The sequence below is a fragment of the Acinonyx jubatus genome, chromosome D1 (assembly GCF_027475565.1).
Source record: "Acinonyx jubatus isolate Ajub_Pintada_27869175 chromosome D1, VMU_Ajub_asm_v1.0, whole genome shotgun sequence".
In the NCBI taxonomy this organism is placed as follows: Eukaryota; Metazoa; Chordata; class Mammalia; order Carnivora; family Felidae; genus Acinonyx; species Acinonyx jubatus.
In genome coordinates this window covers 37,498,858-37,523,960 of record NC_069390.1, presented here as the reverse complement: position 1 = coordinate 37,523,960, position 25,103 = coordinate 37,498,858, and the positions used below count along the sequence as shown (strand labels likewise).

The 25,103-nt window shown below is 37.4% G+C and overlaps 1 long non-coding RNA gene across 1 annotated transcript in view; it reads right to left on the bottom strand.

The window, feature by feature from the left end:
- Positions 1–25,103, bottom strand: part of LOC128311810 (uncharacterized) — a 181,338-nt gene that overhangs the window by 60,294 nt on the left and 95,941 nt on the right. The window contains exon 4 of the long non-coding RNA XR_008290426.1: positions 17,407–17,470. This is a non-coding gene — a long non-coding RNA (uncharacterized LOC128311810). The remainder of the gene's footprint in view (positions 1–17,406; positions 17,471–25,103) is intronic.

The following is a 25,103-nucleotide window of genomic DNA, read 5'->3' as shown; positions in this document are numbered from 1 at the left end:
ATCTCTAGTGTCTGGTTATGACGATGAAATGCAACAAATTCCCCTCTGTTCCAATGCTCCCCTGAACACATGAGGTTGCAATGCTCAGATCATTCTTTCCTGTTCTCATGCTTCTCTCTTCCCTCTCTCCCCATTCCCTACCTGCTAAGTCTCTATCCACCTTTCTTTTCTAGAATTGTGCTATTTGTTTTAATAATTACAAACATTATCTAAAACTTTTAGGTCCTGCAGTATGAATTAAAACTCATAGACATCTCTCTCCGTTTCAGAAGATTTAGATGAGGGATCACACCACAAGGTATGGGATCTCACTGCCTAAAGGGTTGTCAAAGCAGTCACATTACACAATCGAGAACTACAAAGGGTTTAGTTTCCCATTATGGTAAACATTGGTTTTCAAAGCTTTTCAGCTTAGATAAAATTTTGGAAATATTGGTCTACATACAATTCTGTATCTGTACGTATATATATGTACACACATGCAAACATTTCACAGGTACACACCTGAGCGGATTATTGAGACAATTATCAGATTAATTTAATGGAAAAATATTCTTCTGCAAGTCTAATGGTTCATGGGAAATTATTCCCATGGACTTGTGAAAAGGAAACTCGTACAAAATATGAATTTTGAAGTCACTTAGTAACCTCAGTTTTTACTATGAGGCATAGAGAACAGCAGAGATTTTTTTCTCAAAGCCACATAGAAATTAACAGTGAAAAGTTAGAGTTTTTCCAGGGATCTTTTGATAAGAAATATATACGTGGATCTGGGGAAGGGGAAATCCTCTTAACTGGGACAGGCTGCACATCCCTTAGAGGTGCTTACAGTGCATGTATAGCATTTCAGTTAAAATTTTTTAGTGTTTATTTATTTTTGAGAGAGACAGAGACAGTGTGAGTAGGGAAGGGGCAGAGAGAAAGGCAGACAGAATCCAGAACAGGCTCCAGGATCTGAGCTGTCAGCACAGAGCCCGACACGGGGCTCAAACTCACAAACCGTGAGATCATGACCTGAGCCAAAGTTGGATGCTTAACCAACTGAGCCACCCAGGCACCCCACATTTCAGTTAAAAACAAAACAAAACAAAACAAAACAAAACAAACAAACAAAAATCCCCCACTATCTTGCCCTGGTATGAGCATTTGTAATAACTACAGTATAATATTCTCCAGAAGCCCCAAGATGCAGAGAGGACAGATGTACCAATGATTTAGTGTTGCCATTTCCTGGAAAGATGCCGCATAAACCTAAAAGAGTCTGGAAATTGACAGCTTTAGTGAGAAAGTGATTCAGATATTTAACTATGAAGTCTAGGCAGGTAGGGAGGAGAACCTGACTGGGTGGGAGCTGACAAGCTGAGAGAAGGTGGAATGATTGGCCATTAGAAGATGAAGGAAATGGAGGACCATATACAGTGGAAGAATAAGTCAGTTGGAGACACCTAGAAGGATAGAAGGTTGTAGTTAAACTTTGACATATAAAATCGTTAGATTTTGTGGGTAGAAGGTGGCCCAAGATGGCATGTTTTAATATTTATCTGGTAGAAATGGGATGGAATCGATGGTCAGTAGAGTGAGTTAGAGAAGCAACAGTGAGCTGGGTGTTAAATAGGTTATCTACCTAGAATTTTAAAGGCTCTGAAGAGGATAGAAATACTTGAATAGGAAAAAAATGTCAGACATCAATGTATGTCAACAGAAGACAGTAATACTGAGGGGTAAAAAGTAATAGAACATGGCAGCATACACATTGAAGGAAGAGGGAATTTTACAAAAGAGAGAAGGAACATTGTTCTAGAAACCATACCATAGGTATGTGGACTAAGGGAGGATGAGCACTTCTCCTAAAATGGGGACAAGGGGGAATAAGACGTACAGAGAGGGAGTCAGGTTTGGTTAGAACAAAGGGAAAGTACCTTTTACATCAAAAGATTAAAATAAGGGTATTTGCATTGTAAAGGGTTCCAGAAGGCATAGTAGAAATAGAAGGGGATGAGAGAAGGATTCGGGGGAGGTCAAAGAGGAGGAAATGCAGAGAAGTGAGTTTATAGGAGTATAGATGATGAGTAGAAGACAGTGTTGTGTTGTAAGCATAGACTCAAGTTAATCCACTTAGTTTGGATCTTAGTTCCACTGAGTCACTAGCTGTGTGTCCCTGGTCAAATTGCTAAACTCTCTAGCTGAAACTTGCCTAGGCCAAAATCACAAACCAAATGAGACATGAGATCACCAATATCCATATGAGGCATATTCTCAAAATCAAATCTGTTTCCATCATTGAAAGAAGTCATGAAGGAGAGAAGAGGCTAAAATGAAAAGCTCTCAATATAGCACAGTGTCTGGAAGAATAGTTTCACAATTCCTGGCTCTACCACCTGATGCATACATAACATTTAGTAAGTTCCTTACTTAATCTCTCTAAATTTCAGTCATAGCCATAAAATTGGGCCAATATCATTATCTATCTTACAGAACTAAAGTTATGAGAATTAATGAGATGATACACATAAAGCATTTAGCATAGTGCCTTGCAGATAGTAGGCACTCAAAAAGTATTATGAATAATACTGTGACAATGCAGGGGACAATAGTCTGAGTCACAGACTATTAGAAAAAAGTGCTTTATTATGAATAGGAAATAGTCTGGCAGAGGTTATGTAAGAAACTATGTAGCCAAACTCACTTCCTTGGTCCCTCACTTCTGGTGTCTTTCTACTGACTTCTGTTTGCTACGTAACAGAGTCAGGAAATGTCATGATTCACTATTTATCCATATTCAGGAGATCATATGATCTGCAGAGCAGATCAGACACTGGGAATCAGGTCATGGTCACAGGACATGTGATCTACAGGACATGTGATCTACAGGACATCATCATTCTCTCCCAGAGAGCAGTGACACTCCTCGTAAAATCCTGATTGAGATCGTGATATGCCACACCTCCTTTGAAAGGCTGTAAAGTGACAGACTTACTGTATTAAAACAAAAAAAGTTTTGTAACAGCCAAGTATCCAGATGAATAGGGGTTATATTGCGGAGTGATTTTCAATGCAATGTTAACAAAGAACTGCTCCAGGACAGGAGATTCTATTCAGGGGCTGTTAGTGTGTGGGGTTGTTGCTGGCCATGGTTCTGAAAAGCTGGCTCTGGCTCCAACAGGAGCCATCCATGTTCACAAGCTAGAGTGGCTAGGAGTTAGCAGAGTGTGGGGGCAGCTGTTATTTTCACACCAAGAGCTGCTGACCATGGATTCAAAAAGCCTTCTCTGACCCAAACAATAGCTGTCACAACCCACTGTGGCTCAGACTTGTTCTCAGTGTTCAAAGCTTTGCTCTAGCTGAAAGTGCCTTCCCCTTTCCTTTTAAACTCTAGTTAGTTCTTCCTTGATCTTCTGGCTAACTGAAGCCTGAGGATCATTATGATTCAGAGGATTCAAAGAAGGTTCAATTTCAAGATTAATTTGGATGTTAAGATCTTGACAAGATGAGTCTATCTTTTCTGGGTCCTCAGGATTGCCAGAGGTCTTAATTTGCAGCAAAACCACAGCTCAAATAAATACAGGAGCAGACTCAGAGGACCTTCCACACAAAGAATGACTCAGGCTCAAGCAGGGTTCTCTAAGGGCTTGAGTGAGCAGTCATTGGTTAACCTCTGGACCCAGATCAGACCAGAACCATGGTTCCTAGTCTAAATTTCATTAAAGTGCGGTTGCAGGAAAAACAAAAACAAAAAACAAATTGCTAAACTCTTTAAGCCTAATTTCCTTATCTCTCAAGTGGGAAATATTGAATGGGATAAGGCACATATATTTTTAATATAGCGCCTTAGACATAGTAAGTGCTCAATTAAATTATGAATATTGGTACATTATAACTTCAGGAGACTAAGGTTTTCAGATGTGTGAAACATAGCAGAGTTAGGTAGCCTAGATGCTCATGCTTTCCAATAGATCTGTTGTAGAGTCATATAGGTATAAGCTACGACTTGCTGAAGAAGAGTAAGAAGCCAGGTGAAATTTTGCTTGGCACTTTGCTTATTACTTGAACAGTGCAGTTGTAATTTCAGTGCAGGGTGAGATGTGTTATACTGGAGAGTCTATAGGGAGGTACAGGTTAGGTACAAAGAGAAAGAGTGACTGATTCTACCTGTGTAGGAAGTCATGGAGGGCTATGCCAATGGCTCACTACTGAAATTGAGTCAGGATTTTGAAGATAGGGTAGGAACAGAGAGGGAACAGCATGTGCAAAGACATTCAGTCATGAAGGGCACGGGCTGTTATGCTGAGAACAGCGAGAGAGTCAATGGGGTGAATTCCAGCTGGAGGTGGGAAAAGGGTAGGAAATGAAACTGGTAAGTGGGCTGATTCTAAAAAGCAAGTAAGAAGGAACCAAACAATAGTGGAATGAGTAGTTTGGGATCAGTAAGAGACATGAACTGTGTAGGAAAGTCTTCCTACACCAGGTTATCCACAGGAAGGATGTTCCTGAAGAAAGAAACAAGGAATTTGGGGCAAACAAAAGTAATAGATATAATAGATACAATCTACTTTGAAGATTATTTCCATAAGCATTCAAAGAAGGCTATCTCTAGGGAGAAACATAACTTTCAAATCACTGTCTCTCTCAGATCAGGGCCTGAATTTCATCAGCATTTCATTCCTCCTTAATTGTCAACAATTCACAAAATTACTTCACACTGAAATTTCAACGACATATTACAATTTTGCCAGGTCCAAACCCACTTTTAAAGATAAGGAGACTGAAGTTCGGGAAAGGTTAAGTCTTTGCAAGGAGTAGTGCTGGTTAGTGGCAGAGTTACAACTTAGAATTCCAGCATTCTGAATGCCGGTGCAGGGAGCTTTCCACAAGACTACCCTGACCGTCAGTAAAGCCCCTTCCTCCTGAATTCTTTGATGCGATATATATGTGTGTGAGGGCTAGGGCAGAGAAAGGAAATAAAGGAGAGCAACTGAAAAACCACAAAGAGGAGTATAGAAATGGCAGAGTAGGGAGAGTATTGAAGGCCAGTGTCAAAAATAGAGCATGCGTGTATGTGCTGCGACAATGGCTTCTTGGCAAAATTATCTTTGACTTTTCAGTTCTAACAATTATATAACTGAGACTGTCCTGAGAATATTCCTTTTTTCAAAAGATTTTTATATGAAGAAATTTAACATGGGTCAATGGATTATCCTACAAGAAATTATAAAAAGTTATGACCTCTGATAGTTAAAATGTAGAGTCGCTACATAATTTCAGAGATCCAAGATTTGCAAAAACGTTGGAAAGAGATGGAAAAACTTGCAAGGACTTGACCCAAGGGATTAACTTCTCCATAGAGTAATGTGTCAATTAGGAAGCTGCATATTTGCAAGGAAGTGCAGAAAGGAAGGGTTGGAGCAGTAAACATTGGTAATACCTGCCCCCCCCCTCATCTACTATGAAGTGGTGTCTTGATACAGGTCCCCACAGCCCAGTCCCTGTGGCAAACTGATCTCTCCTGTGGACATGGTTTCATTAAGACACCAAAGAGTATGTCTGGTGATAACTGAACACAAAATCATACAACTCACTGACTGACCTGACCCTTTTCCGTGCTCAGCAATCAAACTCAGTAATTTCACTTCCCATGAAGATTTTCTTAGTGAGGGGATGAACTGGTCATATCGATGCAAATGTGCTCAGCTTTATGACAGTTAAATTTCTCATTGTAACTCAATATGATAGCCTTTGCTTTTTACATCATTTATCTGGAGCTTGATTTGTGGGAATTCATTCCAAAAAGACAGATATGCTCTCAATATGCTAACAAAATTGTATCTGTGAACTGACAAGGCTGAATGAAGGCCACCCTCTGGACCATGCTGAATTCTCCAAACCAAGGACATCTTGTGAACCCCTTGGCAGCCAGCAGTCAGCTTTTTCCTTGAGGCCCTTGATCCTTCTGTGTCCTTAGCTTCAAAACTTTACAATCTCCTACCCAGAAACATATAATTAAAGCAATCAAAAGATGTTGATCACCTTCCCAAGTGAATATAAAATTTCCTTAGTAGGGTTCTTTTTTCCCTCAAGCCCAGGAAAATGCTAACTAAAGATCATATCAATTATCAACAAAGCACTACAGAAAAACAATTGAATTTTTTCTTTCCTTAAGCCTTCACTTACATTTACTAAGGTATCAAACCAGCTTTTTTTTTTCACTGTGGTACATTATGTAGAAGGGAGTCTAGAGACAATAATCTATATTTTCAATGACATGCAATAATGATTATAGCAAATTGCCATAAAATTATCACTCTGTTTTAGTAAACACTGTATCTAAAAGGTATCCTTTGTGTTTCAAAGCAGATAAAATAAACTCATTTATGCTAATACCTATCTTAACGCTCAGTAAAAATTTCCTAATGCATTAATTATGGCTCTAGATAGGCCAATGATTATTTCATATATTCTAATTAGAAATCACTTTAGTCAGTCAGCCATACACATCAGTAAACAAGTAGAATGAATTCCCCAGGGAGGTGATAAAAAGACAATGATTTCCTTTGCACTACAGCTTGGAGAATTTACCCTACAATCAAGGAGTAATTAGAGAAGAAAATGAGGAGTTAGTAAACATACTTGCAGGTGGGAGCATTTGGCAAGGCTGTTTCTTTGCAAAGATGAAATGAAAATGGACACCTTCATTACTAATCATATATGGGGAAATACACTAGCTATCATGATCTCTTCTCAGAAGTAAGCAACAAATACAATCAAATTCGTTGCTTTTGCAGGAGCACAAATTGGAATGTAATCATCTCATTTAAATGCTAGGTTCCCAGAAGGGAGAAAGATGAAACCAACTCAGCATGTTCTAATGATTCATCCCTTTATTACAGAGCTTTATCCCCTCAAGATCAAGCTAATTGGTATTAATTTTTGATGCTATTGTTTGCAATAGGAGAGCCCTCATTCCAACTTTTGGTCCATGATCCAATGATTAAAATAAGGAGCAGAGGTGGTAGTGGAAAGAGGGAGAGTCATTAAACTGGCTGATTTAACCACTATCTGTATTTGAACCTCCCATTTATCATCCTATTTTTAGCTGTCAAAAATATTTTCAAAAACTATTGTGTAGATAGAAGAGGTACGGCTTTATAACACATGCATTTGTTATATATATAATTTCTTATCAAGTTGGTGTCACAAATGCAAGCTGCATTCTTTGGCTTGCAGACTTGTTTTCAGTTAATTTGCTCACTTGCCAGCTATTTTTACACAGCACCAGTAAATACAATCTCATAACTAACAATGATCCACATTACTGAAGGTGAAATACTCAGAGGTCCTTTAGTTCACATTTGGGGCTTGGATGTAGAACATTTTAATTATCTGGAAAGCAGTCAAACAGCAAATCAAACATTAAAAGACCAAAAGCATCTTTATAAAATTACAATTCAGCTTCTGGGCTTTCATAATAATTTGTTTCTCTGACCATAGAAAGCCTTAGAAAAAGTCAGCAAGTCATTCTATTAGTCTTAATGGAGAAATAAAGTCTTGAACTCATGAACAACTGTCTTAAAGAAGAGAGAAAGGTCCCCGCTTATTAAAATTAGTGTCAATCAGTTTAGACAGGGAATCAATAACTGTCCACTTGCATTGTTCAGTCAGCCATATTACTCAGAAATAAGCCTTGTATCTATTTTAGTTTCACTGACACTTTATCAGGATTAAATTGTGGGTGGGAAAGTTGGGTCATTTCAGAAAACCTTGGAATAAATTTGTCAGAAGAATTGTAAGCCTAATGCATTTATCTGGCATTCTCTTATTATGCTAACCTGAACTGATCATGAGAAGTTAGGGGGAAAAAATGGAAGAGTAATGCTCAGGGGCATAAGTCTTTCAAAGGCTTAAAAACTTACCTGTTTAAATACATTTGCTAATGGATTATGGATTTATGATACTATAATAAAATGTGGTCTCCAAACAGGGTCTATTTCAAAAAGATCATAATTCTATTTCTCAAAAGGTTAATATTTAGATATAAGCCAATTATTTAGTATTTAATTCAATAAACTCATGAATATAAAATGTATGGTAGCTCATGGATGATATATTGAATGGTTATGACAAATGATGTTCTTCATATGGTGGTTAGACTATTATATGGTTCACTTGCTTCCCAATTCTAAGTCCTAATTTTCAGATGTATGTTCCTTAAAAGCCATTAGAGGAAACCATCTGGAAACTGAAATTCTCATTTATTTTGAAAGGACTACAGACATGAGATTCAAAAAAAGGAAAGAAAGAAAGAAAGAAAGAAAGAAAGAAAGAAAGAAAGAAAGAAAGAAAGAAAGAAGAAAGAAAAGGAAGGAAGGAAAAGAGGGATGAAGGGAGGAAGAAAAAAGTGAGAGAGTAACAGATGTATTTATTGTACACTGAGTATCAGTGATAAGGAAATACTAGAATAGATGTTGGAAAGAACAGTGGAGCATCTAGCCCAACAATTTTTTTTATAAAAGAAAATACAGACATTTTTTTCCCCCAAGAGAATCAACTACTTAAAGGCAAAGCAGAAATTTGAAAGAATATTTTGGAGCTTCCAATTCAGTGTTCATTCCACTGAATCCAGGAACCATATTTTTTTCTGTCCCTATAATAGATATTTCTACTTTCCTTTGAAAATTTTTGATATACAAAAAATTAATGAAGTGAGGAAGCATTTAAGCCTGGAATTAGGTTATCTCAAGTTTTGGGTCACTTTGAAACCCAATCATTTATCTAGGGTGTGTAGATTTTTTCCCTTAAACTACTTAAATCATAATAACAAATATATCTCCATAAGACAAAATCTTATACATATTCAGTGAAATTCCATTACAACCACACTTGAATAATTACCCCAGGGGTGCCTGGGTGGCTCAGTCAGTTAAGCATCTAACTTGATTTAGGCTCAGGTCATGATCTCACAGTTTGTGGGATTGGGCCCCACATAAGGCTCTGCTGACAGCACGGAGCCTGCTTGTGATCTCTCTCCCCCTCTTTGCCCCCCTCTCTCAAAATAAATAAACTTAAAAAAAAAGAATTACTCCACCAAGCTTTCAGCTTTCATCGTCCAACAACCTCACTACAAAGGAAGAGTTGACCATCTCACTGAAGGGTGAAAATCACTCTCAGAATGTACTTTCTGATTAATTCCTTTTTTTTTTTTAATTTGGTTAATACTTATCTAGCACATGCGGAAGTCCCCTCAGATATAAAAAAAAAGCAGTCTTAAAATAAACTTTATAATTAGTTCAAGGCCTTTTAAAAGACACAAGCGATGTTAAATATCAAGATGTGGGTACAGTGCCACCTAGAAATAAGTGCGTATCAAAGAGGTGGCAGTGGATAATGTCAAAGCATTCAGATCTTGGTTGAAAATGTGACTGCGCTAATTACATTATTTGGGTTTGAATCTTGGCTGCTCACTTGTTAGCTGTATGATTCTGCTTCAGTTTTCTGATCTGCGTAATGAAGCCAATAAGAGTACCTCTCTGTGTTAGGGCTTCTGGGAGAATTAAATGTATTAAAAAATAAATTGTGTCACACAGTAAGCACTCAATAAATACATGATATGATGACTACTGTTATTATTAATGTCCTTTATTCTCCCTAATGTCCCATCTCTCATCACTTAGAGATGTCTGATCTTAGCAACAGAAGACTGAGGCATTGGCCAAAATCAAGTGTTCAAAAACAAAATTGGAGATGACAAAAAAAAAGGCAAAATATAGTAAAGCACTTGATTTTATGGAAAGTAATGGGTTTTTCATTTTCAAGTCACATTTGTGCCCTTAAAATTACATATTATGGTGAATCATAGACATATTAAAAATATTATGGAAAAAGACACAATTCTGAACCCAAATATAAAATTCCTTGGCTAAAACATTCATTACAAGGTAAAACTGTAGGTTTGCTTTGGACTTAAATAGAGAAACAACAGTTTATGAGGCATCTTGCATTAAAGAGGATCTAGTTTAAATTTGGTGACAATTTAATGCTAGTGCTACATTCATCTACAGACTCAGAAACCATTACAAACATGTACTGTATCATTATCCTTGTGTTATGGAGACTCCAAAGCATAGGGGATTAGTGTTTTCAGGCAAATAAGCATTTCTTGGCCTGCTACTGGGTACTGATGAGTGTCCTAGGAGATAAGGTATACCCTCAAATGTCTCATTTACTACCATTTTCTGAACAAAAGAAAGAAAGAAAGAAAGAAAGAAAGAAAGAAAGAAAGAAAGAAAGAGAAAGAAAGAAAAAAAGAAAAATGCTGATTGAGGTAAAAAATGAGTGAGACATACAAATTCAATTTAACAAACATTCGTAATACCCAGCATGATCATAGTTACATAGGGGGACATCAATGTGGCTGAAACAGGATGTTTTTCCTCAAGGAGAGAATGATTTTGCTGATGAGATAATCATAATGATGATGGCTAATGTATTTTAAGTGCTTACTAGGTGTCAAGCATTGTAGTACATTGTTGATACGTGTTATCTCATTTATTTTTATGACCACCCTATAACTAATCTACCCAATTCATAGTAAGAAAATTGAGGATTAGGGAGGTTGAGGCACTTTCCCAAGGATATGTGATGGAGGCTGGGGAGGTTACTAACACATCTGCCTCACCACAGGTGGGTCTTCATGATTCTCCCCATTGGTGGGGCTCTGAAATTCCCAAATAGCCCTGACCTTTTGGTGACTAGAAGCTCCTTCCAGAGCTTCACATTTACAACCTTATCTCCTCCTCTGTTTTCTCTCCTTCCTTAAAGAGGTTTGTATATAGATCAGTATCTTAGTTCTTGACAGTTTCCATAACCTACTCTTCTCCAAAGATCTCATTTTCCATTCTGTTCAGTAATCCATTCACTGACCTGAAGCCAATTCCATAGTATTGGAACCAACCTAAGTACCTTGCTTTCTCTCACTGTTAATGTAGTTTCTTGGCAAAATCTAGCCTTGGATAATTTCAATGCTCCATTATTTTGTTCCCATTTTATTGAGATATAATTGACATACAACTTTGTATTAATTTAAGGGGTACAACATAATGACTTGATAAATGTATATATTGCAAAATCATCACTACAATAACGTTAGTTAAAATCCATCACCCACATTGTTACACATTTCTCTTTTGTCATGAGAACTTTTAAGATCTACTCTCTTAGCAATGTTCAACTTTTGAATATGCATTACAGTGTTAACTATAGTCATCCTGCTGTATATTACATCCCTAGAACTTATTTATCTTCTAGCTGGAAGCTTGTACCTTATGCTTATCTTCACACATTTTCTCCATCCCTTCCCTCCCCTGCCTCTACTTCTGGCAACCATCAGTTTGTTCTCTGTTTCTTAGAGTTTGGTTTCTTTAGATTCCACATATAAGTGAGATCGTACAATATTTGTCTTTTTCTGTCTGGCTTATTTCACTTAGCATAATGCCCTCAAGTTTCATTCATGTTATTGTAAATGACAGGATTTCCTTCCTTCTTTTTATGGATGAATAATATCATACGGTGTGTATGTGTATACATATATATGTATGTATGTACACATATATGTATATAGTATATATACATATACATATGTGTGTAAATAAATATATGTGTATATTTACATATATGTATATACACACACATATATACATGCACCACATGTCTTTATCCACTCATCTGTCGATGGACACTTAGGTTGTTTCCATGTCTCGGTTATTGTAAATAATGCTGCAGCTAATATGGGGATGCAGATATCTCTTTGAAATACCAGTTTAATTTCCCTTGAAGATATGCCCAAAAGTGGATATCCTGGATCATATGGTAGCTCTATTTTTAATTTTTTGAGAAAACTCTGTACTGTATTCCATAGTGGCTGATCCATTTATATTCCCACCAACAGTGTGTAAGAGTACCCTCTTCTCCCCATCCTTGATAACACTTGTTATCATTTGTCTTTTTTTAGTTTATTTATTTATTTTCAGAAAGAGAGAGAGCAGGGGTGGGGCAGAGAGAGAAGGAGAGAGAGAAGATCCCAAGTAGGTTCTGTACTGTCAACATGGAGACCCATATGGGGCAAACTGGCGAACTGTTAGATCATGACCTGACCTGAACCAAAATCAAGAGTGGGATGCTTAACCAACTGAGCCACTGAGGTGTGCATATTATTTTTTGGTGACAGCTATTCTAGCAGGTGTGAGGTGGCATCTCATTATGGTCTTGAGTTGTGTTTCCCTGATGATCAGTGATATTGAGCACATTTTCATGTACCTGTTGGCCATTTGTATATCTCCTTTGGAAAACTGTCTATTCAGTTACTCTGCCCATTTTTAAATTGTATTTTTTTTTTGCTATTGAGTTATATGAATTATTTATCTATTTTGGATATTAACCACTTATCAGGCATACAATTTGCAAATATTTTCTCTCATACCATAGGTTGTCTTTTCATTTTGTTGATGGTTTCTTTCTCTGTGCAAAAGCTTTTTAGTTTCACGTAGTCACACTAGTTTATTTTACTTCTGATGTCTTTGCTTTTGGTTTCAAATCCAAAAATAATTCCTAAGACAAATGTTAAGGAGTTTATCACCTATGTTTTTTATCTAGAAGTTTTATGGTTTCAAGTCTTATGTTCAAATCTTTATTTTTGTGTATGATGTAAGATAGGGTTCCAGTTTCATTCTTTTTCATGTGTCTCTCCAGTTTTCCCAACACCATTTATTGAAGAGACTATCCTTTCCTCATTGCATATACTTAGCTAGTTTGTTATAAATTGATTGACCATATACGCATGGGTTTACTTCTGTGCCATTTGTTCCATTAATCAACACATCTGTTTTTACGCCTATACTATGTTGTTTTAATTATGATAGTTTTGTAATATAGTTTGAAATCAGGACGTGTGATGCTCTCAGTTTTGTTCTTCTTTCTCAAGATTATTTTTTTTGGTTATTCAGGTCTTTGTGGCTCCATAAAAATTGTAGGATTGTTTTTTCTGGCTTTATTTTAAATGTATAATCACTCCTTTTAAGAGCACTTTAAGTGTGACACAGGAATCAAACTAAATTTCTGTAGTTCAATAGTTTTTGAAAGTTTGTTTCAAGACCCTCTTCTCCAAAATTTATATAATCAAGAGCTTCTGCTTATGTGGGTTGTATCTACCAATATTTGTTATATTAGAAATTAAAGTAGAGAACATTTAAAACATTTCTTAATATATTTAAGAATAAAATAAATCCATTACACGTTAACATAAATATGTTATGAATAATAATTCTACCTTGCAACACAAAAAAAGTTGATGAAAAGAGTATTATTTTATATTTTGCAAATCTCTGCAGTGTCTGGCTTAAGAGAAGACAGCTAGATATTCCCCTGTCTGCATCTGCACTGAATCTCTTGCACTACCATATGTCATGCTATCTTTTTTTAATGTTTATTTATTTTTGAAACAGAAAGAGACAGAGTGTGAGTGGGGAAGGGGCAGAGAGAGAGGGAGACACAGAATCCGAAGCAGGCTCCAGGCTCTGAGCTGTCAGCACAGAGCCCAATGTGGGCTCTCATGAGCCATGAGATCATGACCTGAGCGGAAGTCAGACGCCCAACTGACTGAGCCATCCAGGCGCCCCATATGTTATGCTGTCTTTGAAAAATTCCAGTGTATACTGACAAGAGAATGAGAGTAGAAAAGCAAATAATAATATTATTTTTTTAATGCTTTTTAAAATTTATTTTGAGAGAGAGAGAGAGCAGAGGAGGGGCAGAGAGAGAGGGAGTGAGAACCCAAGCACGCTTCACCCTGTCACTGCAGAGCCTGATGTGGGGCTTGAACTCACAAACCATGAGATCATGACCTGGGCTGAAACCAGGAGTCAGACACTTAACCAACTGAGCCACCCAGGCGCCCCAATGATATTATAGTGAAAATGGTTTTGACCTTCCAGACCCATGTAAAGGCCCTTGTGGGTCTGTAGGAGCCCCCCAGCGACAACTTTAAAACTGCTTCTTTAATCACTCATTTCCTCCCTCAGCTACATAAATAAACTATTTTCCACTGTAATCTTTTCTCCTCAAACCTTCAACACATACTTTCCTCTCTTTGCTCATAATTGACATAAATACAACATAAATACTTGAAAAGTAGAAGCATTGGAAGAGAAGTTCCATACATTCTCACCACTTGCTACCAGCCCACCTTCATCTGTACCTATATACTATACCCAACCCCTATGCCCTAACTTGACTCTGAAGGAGATGCTTCCTCTTTTTTTTTTTTCTTCAGTGTGTCTCTCTTTTTGCCTCCTCAAGAATATTGCTTCAGCTTCTGCATCATTTTTTACTTCTTTCTTGGGTCATGTCCACCACCATTTTCATTTGTTTCAGAAGATTACATCATAAATGTTGCCCCTTAATTCCACTCCCCATCTCCAGCTATAGTGCCATTTTCCCCCATTGAAGGCAAACCTGTTGACATAGCTGCCTATCCACCCTATCTCAAGTTCCTCTACTTGCATTCTCTCTTGAATGTATTGTTTTCTGACCTTTCTCCCACCATTCCCTATCACTTGTGATAGGACTTGTGAAGAACTCTAGTGGCTTCCATGTTGCTAAATCCTTGGACATTTCTTTGTTTTCACCTTATGCAATTGAGCTGAATTTGACACATTTGATCATAGTCTCATTCTTAAACAATCTTTCTTCACTTAGCTTCTGGGTCACTATTCTTTCCTAATTTTCTAGTGCTTTACTAGAGGCCCTTCTTAGTCTCCTTGTTGATTCTTTTCATGTCCCTAACCATTAATCATGGAAATGATTCAGGGCTCATTCCTTGGATGTCTTCTCTCTCTATGCTCTTTTCTTATGTAATCTCGTTCAGGCTCATCATTTTTAAAACCATCCAAGTGTACACGTACTCCCAAATTTACATCTCCACTTGGACCTTTTCACTGAGCTCCATACAGTTATGGTGCTCACATCTCCATTTAGATATCTAATATGCCTTTTGAACCTTAAGACTGAACTCCTGATTCACTGTTCCTATCTACCCAAACTTATCTCTCCACAATCTTCCCTAACTTTGTAAGTTGTAATTAATCCCTCAAGTTCATCTGGCCAAATAAAATCTTGGAGACTTCCAAACGTAAGTCAGATTTTACCACTTCTCAAGCTGCTTCACTGGTTTATCTCCCTCATGAAAAACCTATGTCCTTCCATTAACCTATAAAATCCTACACAAACTGCTCCTGTGCTGACTTTGTGGCCTTTTCTTCTGCCCTTCTTTCTCTGATTCACCCATCTCTGGCCACAATGGACTTCTTTCTGGTGCTTGAATGCCATACTTTAAGCTGAGGGGTCTGGACATATTTCATCAGTAATGGGAAGTCACTGCAAAATTTATGCTACAAAACATTTCTTCAAAGAGATCAGTCCCTGTTCTTTTGTTGGAATCTGATCAACCCTGGGAAATTGAGGCAGCATCTAAAGTTTGACACAGCGGTTCTGATGACCTAAAACTTCCAATTCCCTTTCAAGAACACTTTTATCTTTCACTGGATTTCAATACCAATTAAATCTGATCTGAGTATTGGGTGGTCACAGTTACACTGACAGAATTTGATTGCAAAGAGTAAAAATACATAAGTGTTTGATGAGTGGTACAGAGAATGAAGGCTGTGGAAATTCATAAAATAAGGATAAATAGGGCTGCCTGAGTGGCTTAGTTGGTTAAGTGTCTGACTTCTGCTCAGGTCATGATCTCATGGTTTGTGAGTTCAAGCCCCACATTGGGCTCTCTGCTGTCAGCATGGAACCCACTTTGGAATCTGTCTTCCTCTCTCTGCACCTCACCTGCTTGCACTTGCGTGCATATGCACTCTCTCCCAAAATTAAATAAACGTTAAAATAAAATTAAAAAAAAAGGATAAATAAATATGGGGTCAGAGAAGTTTTTATGGGGAAGATAGCTCTTTAACTCTATTTTGAATAGTGAGTACTATGTGGATAAGTTAAAATCATCACAGGGATAGAAAGAAGAGGCAGAATTTTTTGAACAGGGCAAGGAGGCAAGATTTAAGAGTAGGGCATCATGAAGGAGCAAATCGACTGAAAAAATGAGCTTACATTAGAAGGTAAAGTGCGTGAGATGTTTATACTCAGCTCCTCTAAATTTAATGAGCTTAGTCCTTCCACATTCTGAAGGGTCTATAAATTCAAATCCACATAATTTCTTTCCACAATAATATGGCAATTTGTGTGTATTTACAGCATCTTGGCCTGATTCTATTTTTTAGAGTAGAACATATTTATTTTCAAAATATTCAAACTTTGAGTTTCAATAGTCATTTTTTTTTCTTTTTAAGTGGAGTAGTATTCTTAGTCCCATTAAGTTTAAAGATCAGGAAAATGTTCAGGTAGTACTTTTTCTACAGTGTATCTGATTTGATTTTGAAGCAGAAATCAAATCATATCTGATTACCATTCAACTTGTGGGCAGCACCACTGTTAAGATGAAAAGCCACTGGGGCACATGGCTGGCTTAGTAGGTAGAGCATGTAACTCTTGATCTTGGGGGTTGTAAGTCTGAGCCTTACATTGGATATAGAGACTACTTAAAAATAAAATCTTAAAAAAAAAAACCCATCAGAGAAATATGTACAAACTCTCAGTCTCTTCCCTAATGCTCTCAGAAATGCACTTTCCAATTCATTGTATTAGACTAAAAAAAATAAATAAGCATTCATGCTCGGAAACAATATGTCAATGACTCAGTATCAGTATCCTTCTCCACCATCCATCAATTTTTGTTCTATGTCAAGTGCTGTTTCCATAATCAATCTTTGGCTGTTTGTGATTGGGACTAAGCACCTTTTGTGCTTTCAAGGTATTGCAAGTAAGTGCAAACCAAATAGAAAATAGATCGTTCAAGCACCAGCTTTATTTATGCTCTGACACCAGTACCCTTGCCTTCATCTTTTTCCATGCATTGGCTGATTTCCCAATATCCACGCAAAAGATAAAAATCTTACTATCACAATAAATGTTGTGCACAATATTGTGCTTTTGATAGCACAATAAAAATTGGTTTCAGGAAGTGAATTTGGCCCATTCTTTGCTACGTTATTGCATTTTAAGACACATTTACTAAAAAGGAGAGAAAATTTTCACTTCAGAGTTATTCAGAATGTGTAGCTTTTTCTTTTTTCTTTTCTCTTTTTAAGCACAAAAATGGAAGTTCAGATTTGGAGACAATAGTTTTCTTTCTTTTGTTTATTCCTTTGAGACAAAACTTTCACACTCTGGACAAGGACAATGTCAATGAACAGAAAAAGTTTAGAAAATTCCATGCAACAGAGAATAGTTTTAATTACTTACCTATGTAATTTCCAAGCTCCTATTACCAGTCATGGTTGTGTTCTTTTCCAACTCTACTAAACACCTACAAAATGAACATTTAAAGATAATTGGTTATTTTGGTATATTGCATTATATTTGAAAGAATGTATACAGATATACAAAATTCAATAACCCAGAACATTGGCTAACCATTTTATGCTTACATTTTGAAGAAATAAGGTTTTTTTGTTTTTTTTTTTGTTTTGTTTTGGTTTGGTTTGGGGGTTGTTTTTTTTTTGGCTAATTTTTTCCCTTTCAACATCCATGTTCACATGCTCAGTTATAGGACTTTCTATTGAAGGATACCTGATAGAGAAAGTCAGGAGGCAGGGTTACTTTTCCCATCCATGATAATGTAGCAAGAGTGGACTCAGCTGAACATTAGGAAGAAATTAGCTTAGGGGTCTACCATCACTCTCCTCCACCACCCAGAGCATATTTACACTAATTGTTTGCATAAGAATTTGGGAAGAAACCTGTCTTGTTTGGAGGGTTTTTAGTAATGAGAACACTGGACTCTCCATGATTGCTACTATTGTTGCTACAGAGAGAGAGAGGTGATTTGGGGTACAGATACCTGAGAGAGATGCAAAACCAATAGGGTCTTAACACCTGAAATGGCGAAAAACAACATTGGAGCATGTGGCAACTTTGTAGCAAGAAAACAGTCCTTTAATAAACGTACCAGTAGAACTGGCAGCACTGACAAAGGGCTCTGATCAAAGGGTTTGTGGGATTATCCTTTGATGAGATGGCCAGAATAGAAAAATATTTCTTGTTTTTGCTAGTTCAACACCCACTCCCCTTTCTTCTGGTTAACAGCACCTTGAATTTCCTTTGTAACCACTCCACTGTCAGCTCATGCTGGGACTTCCCTCCTCCCACAGGAGTAGGGATTTAACCCAGGCCCGACAAAACAGAGCACTGTAAAATTTTTTGAATATTTTTTTAAGAAATTGAGACATACATTCCACAGAATTCATTCTTTTAAAGGCTATAGTTCTTTGATCTTCAGCATATTTACTGAGCTGTGCAACCATCACTAATATCTAATTCCAGAAGAATTTTATCATCCCCTCACCCCAAAAATACCTGTACCTATTAGCAGTTGTTCCTCATTCCCATCCACCATCAGCCCTTGACAACCACTAATCTACTTTCTGTCTCCATAGATTTTCCTGTATGGATGTTTCATACAAATGGAATCATATAATATATAATATTTTATATCTATCTTCTTTCACTTAACAGAATATTTTCAAGGCTTATCCATGTTGTAGTATCAATATCTCATTCCTTTTTATGGCTGAATAATATTCCACTATATGGTAATAGTACATTTTGTTCATTCATTTATCAGTTGATGGGCACTCCACTTTTTAAGAAATTATTTATTTTTGAGGGAGAGAGGGAGAGGGAGAGGGAGAGGGAGAGGGAGAGGGAGAGGGAGAGAGAGAGAGAGAGAGAGAGAGAGAGAGAGAGAGAGAAAACATAGCAGGGGAGGGCCAGAGAAGGTGGGGGGCAGGGAGGCACAGAATTCAAAGCAGGTTCCAACCTCTGAGCTGTAAGCCCAGAGTCCAACATGAGGCTCAGACCCATGAACTGTGACATCATGACCTGAACCAAAGTCAGATGCTTAACCAACTGAGCCACCCAGGCATTCCAATGGGCATTTCACTTTTTAGCTATAAGACTGATGCTATCATGAACATTCATGTACGAGTTTTTATGGGAATATAGGATGTAAATTATGTTGGCTCTATGATTTGAGTTGAATCATTGGCTCATACAATAAAGCCATATTTATGTGTAATAGGGAAAATAATAGCAATTCTCTGAGCAGACTGTAAGAAGCTTCAATCTTATTCTTTTCCTTCCAGTGGTTCCAGACTGCTATTTGCCCACATGATTGTGGTATGTTAGTTTTTGATGTTGGTGTGGAGCTTAGAAGAGAAGGATGGGAATAGGAGAGGTTAAAATACTATAAATCTTACTGTTCTTCCCCTATCGAGAACTTTTTCTTGAATGAATGCTCCCCGGGTGGCTGAAAACTTTTAGCTAATATCCAGAGTTCTGAAAACATTGATTGTGATTATTTCTGCCAGTGTTCTTATTGCTTTTATGAATGATAGGATTTTTGGAAGTCCTTACTCTGCTATTTATAGCTGGTATCACTAAGCCTGTAGTTTGTGCAGTGATTGATTCTGTCAAGGCATGTAACTTGATCCGGTCCTAAGAAAAATGACTTGACTTTTGTAAATGCTGAGGGTTTGAGGTCTGAGTATGGTAGTTTTTTGAGGGGCACTGCCCATATCCCCAGGGCCTTGTGGCTTCACTGCAAGTCTGCCAGCTCCTACTAGTGGATATTTACATTTGGTTCCTGCCTAAGGGCTTTATCTAAGGCCATTTAAGTCTGTTCCAGCAGCCTCATGTACCTCAGCCTGGACATTCTTCTCATAAACAACAACCAATACTAGCTGGTGTACAAGGGTCCAATCTTCCCGGTCCTTTAGGTGGTATAACTGTGACATGTATTTTTACATTGTTGCCCTTCAGGGTAGGACTTCGGTTGCCCAAGGCGGCAGTTGATTTATAATGCACTCCCTATTTGTTCCTTTACCTTCCATGTCCTGCTTCCCCAGTTCCTACTGATGTCTCCTGTACCTCTCAGATAAATTGCTTGGACTTGAAACTGTTTTTCAAAGTCTGTTTTGGGAAAAATTCAACTTAGAGAGATTGTAGGCTAGGAGTCAACTGCAAACAACCTATACTATAATAAGAAAGCTGACCTGGGAAGAAGCCATCCAGGCGTAAAGTCTGACAGAGCAGAGTTGAGTTCTGGTGACAATTTTTAAAACATATTTATTTATTTTTGAGATAGAGAACTAGTGGGGGAGGAGCAGAGAGCGAGGAAGACAGGGGATCTGAAGAAGGCTCTGCACTGACAGAAGAGAACCCAATTCAAGGCTTGAACCCATGTGAAAGCATGACCTGAGCTCTAGTCAGACAACTAACCAACTGAGCCACCCAGGTGCCCACTGGTGACAATGTTTAAATGTCCCTTTAAGTCCTGATTCTGTGGACCTTTAGTTATGTGGGCCAAAATATTCCCTTTTTTGTTTCAAATGAATTTCAGTTAGGTTTCTTTCTTTCTTCGTCTTCTTCTTCTTTTTTTTTTTTTTTTTTTTTTTGCCTTTTTTGCCTCTGGAATAATTCTGCATAACATAGTATTTTATTATTGACTATGGACTTAAGGAAAAACCCCACAATAATGGATTGAAATAAGCAAAGCTAAGTTTATGAAACCAGTTAACAGCACCTTGACAGAGCCTTAGTAATGTCTTACAATCAAAGATACTTATAAAGTTTAGGATTTAAGCTCTAGTCATTTAAATCAGGCCTTTAATGGTAAGTAACTGTGACTGGGACTGAAACCTGACATAATTGCTTAAGATTGGTGACACAGCATGGCGAGCATCTTGAAGCAAGCCTTGATAAGTAAACTGCTTGCTTGAAAATCAAGCTATTTGCCTAGTTGAGCAACCCATCATCCTATGAGAACTGTTTGCTCAGATAAGCAAACTGTTTGTTCAGATAAATGGACATGGAAGAATATCCTGAAGCAAACAGTGAAGTTATTTATCAGCTTAAAATCTTCCAGTAATAAACAGTTAAGTCTTACTGACACAGGTGTTCTTGATACTTAAGCAATGTGATACAGGTGGTATGAGTTCTTATAAAGAGTAGGATTTGTCTCCATGGGGACAGTCAGTGACATTGAAGGAATTCTAGGCAAGGGAGAAAAAACAACATAAAGGTACTAAAGAATGGACAAAATATTAACAATGCTGGAGTGAAGTAACTAGGAAATTAGCTACAAAAGGGTATTTAGGTGAGATGTATAGAACCAGGAACCAGAACTTTGTCCTCTTAGAAATGGGGAGCCTTTGAAGGTTATGAAACACCTTACTACTGAAAACTGTTTCTGTTTGGATTTTTTGTTTGTTTTGTTTTGTTTTACTAGGAAATCTTGGTTTTTAAGTGGTCACACAATATAATGTACCATCAACTGAGGAATTTGTAATTTCAAACTTCTGCTGGCTATTTAAATCTTTTTCATATTTTAATACCAAGCCCTATGCCTTGAACGTTGATTGGAACATGAGAGCTAAATTATTATCTGTAAAGAATGATAGCAGGGACTGAGTCTATAAGCATCTTGGCTTCCATCTTTGTATATTATGGAGCCAGAGAAAGGGCATTATTTATTCATTGTGCAGGTGAGGAAGAGACAGTCCAAAGTTTCACTTAACATTTGTCAAACAGCACTGCTTATGATTTATGGCGAAAGATCCTATAGTCACTAATAACCTCTTATTCAGATTCTGAGAAAACCTAACATGAACATAATAGCAGCTAATATTCTTAGACTAATCACAAGAGTCACATTTAGACCAATATGGATTCTTATCCTGACTCTGACACTTAATGGAAAGATGACTGTGGGCAAGTTAGCGTCCTTGTCCCTCTCTTACCTTATGCAACTCATAGGGAAAGATAATACTACCTACTACATGAATGTGATTTGAAAATCAAATGAAGGCAAAAAAATAGACTGAAAGAGTTTGGCATAACGTTGGAAAGCATTAAAGATTGGTTTTGTTTTTGCCTTTTTCCTTGAGTAGGCTTCTCTGAAAATATGCACAAGGAAAGGGAAATAAAAGTCCAGGCCAATTCGTAATGGAGAAAATGGCCGACTTCCAAGCCTTCTACGCTCTGGCTTCCCACACCCATGTATTTATTTCAACTGTAAATCTGCTTTCAGAATCTTCATATGAGCACCACAAATAAAGTTCCGAAATTAGGATTTCTTCTCCCGGGGAGAGCTGCCCCTTAAGGAAAGCTTTTACCTCAAAGGGAATGACTGTAATTCAACATTTGAGCATTAGGCAAAGGAAGCCCTCTAGGAACTCATTCCATGGTTGTAACTCTTGCAATATGGGTAGGTCTGAGGAATTTGGGGGCTAAAATGGAGAGGACAGTCAGTGAACTAGAAATTAGGAGATACAAGCTCTGCTACTTTCTACAGACACGTAACTATGTGTCACAACTTCTTGCAATCTCAATTTCTTCATCCATGAATGGGAGACTTTGCAAGTTCATCTAAGGATTACAAGACACAAGGCTGAAGGAAGCACTTTTAAAATTCTAAAAATATATATTAATATGAATTTCAATAATTCTTCATATTATTTCCCTCAAGATACTTGAAGAAATACCAAATAAAAGCAATCAAAATATGAGGCAGCAGCAGTCAGGCTGGTAGGTGATCTCAGAGACGGTTATTACAGATCCATTTTACCACAGACAGTATGAAATTAACTAGAGACTATAATGGTGGCAGAGAAAATCTTCTTGGAAATTTCTAAGTGTGCAGTGCAGGAGACTACACCAATGGAGAGCACCAAGCAAGAAAGAAGGCCTCTTGATTTTTTTTTTCACATATTCTGTACAATGTGGAAGGGCAAAATTGAAACTTTACTCTCAATCTTGGTTCCTTAGGAAAGATGTTGTATTCTACCATTAAGCAAGCCTTTACTGAGCACCTAATGTATGCAAAGATGTTAGTTGTCCTTTATGGAAAGACATCTATATGCCAGAGATCCTATAATGCTCTTAATATCTTCAAATAATTGTCTGAGTCAATCCTTATAACAGTGTATATGGTTAGGATTAATATACCTATTTTTAAAAAAGTTTATTTGTTTTGAGAGAGAGAGAGAGAGAGAGAGAATGACAACAGGAGAGGAGCAGAGAGAGAGAGAGAGAGAGAGAGAATCTCAAGCAGGCTCAGCACTGGCAGCTCAATGCTGAACATCGAACTCGAACCCACGAACCGTGAGATCATGACCTGAGTTGAAACCAAGCGGTGGACATTTAACCAACTGAGCCACCCAGGCACCCCTATTAATATACCCTTTTAAACATATTCAGGAAGCTGAGATTCAGAGAGATAAAGTAACTTAACAAAGACAGATCCTTGGTAGTTTTTGGCAGAAATCAGGTTCAAATCTCGGTCTGCACCATTCTAGAGGCTATGCCCTCAAACAGAATGCTCTGCTGATACTCAGTTTTCTTTGAGAGTCTTTACTCTTCTTCATGGTTTAATTAAACTCTATAAACTTCTCTAAAATCAACAAAGGGAGAAATTTATTTCACTTCAATTTTTGAAATAAACTTGCTTCATCCAGCATTTTATGGACCACAATGGGAATGAAAATGGGATAAAAAGACAATTGAAAATTCCCACCTGGAAAGTTCAAAGGCATTTTTATTTTACATTAACTCATGAACAATAGAAATTTAAAGATTCTGCTTTACATTAAAAAATAATAGAGTCAGATAATAGATGTTCAGAATGTTTTCTTTGTGCTTTAGTGAGAGAATCTTTGATGTTTCTTTCAGTCAGGCATATTCCACTGAAGTATTACGAAATATATCTATCACTTAGCTTTGAAAAAAAAAAGCTGAAAAAAGGTGTCACTTCTGTGATTCCAAGTTTACAAGGGAAGAAATGCATGAAAATGCCAGAGAGTTGTTGGCTATGTGAGACAGGGAAAAAGACATAAACATAAGTAAATGGGAGACAGAAAGTGGGTCTTTCTGTTCAAAACTCTATCATCAATCGCACTTAGATACTCAGATGTTGAACTGGAAAACCTATAAAACTAAAACTCTTCAAGTCTAGAAATTACTACTTGCAATGTCATCACAAAACTTTATCGTGTGTGCAGTTACACATAGAAAGAAAACTTACAAGTCCCTTAAAATTCTGGATAACTGTAGATCTTAAAGTTGGTTCCTTAAAATTCTTATTCAAAATGAATATTATGAAGGAAAGGACTTCGTATCTTGGACAAAGATAGTTGTAGAGGACTATACGTATTTCCCATAATGTCAACATGTTACACAGGCAGGTAGCATACCTCTCTATCTGGCCTTCTATTTATTTGACAACGTTTTCATCACAGCAGAGGATCTCCAATGGTACAGAAGTGTTTGTATCCCAGCAGCAGGCAAAAGTCAGGGGCTGTGTGCCAAAGTTGTAAATGCATGTATTCTGTGGTGTAGCTGAGAGATAGCTGCCTCTAGGAGTATGTCATGAGGAATTCTAAGGATGATGAGGCCAGACTCTACTCTGCATGGATCCACAGCAGGTAAGCACTACAATGAACGCGGCTGGCTGCCATCCCTAAGAGATATTTGCAGTTGAAGCTGAGTTTTTTAATATTGTTGCAGTGGAAGGAGTTTATGTATCATATCCATAGCAGGAGAGGAGCAGAAGTCCATAAGTCTCATTGGGATGGCTAGCTTTCACTCACGTGTGACTAAAAACACAGGGACCATTTTTAATCTGTCAAATTAGCTAGGTTGTAGAATTTTCAGGAAAAAAGGTGACACAACAATTCTAGAGGATAATTTTAGCAAAACATATCAAAAGCCTTAAAATGTTCGTATGTTTTCTCAGGGCAATTTTAATCCTAGGAATTAATTTTAAGGAGGCTGTGTTCAAACATGGTCTAAAGAGGGTACCTGAAGGGTCAGTCAGTTGAGCATCTGACTTCAGCTCAGGTCATGATCTCACGGTTCATGGGTTCAAGCCGTGCTTTGCTGCT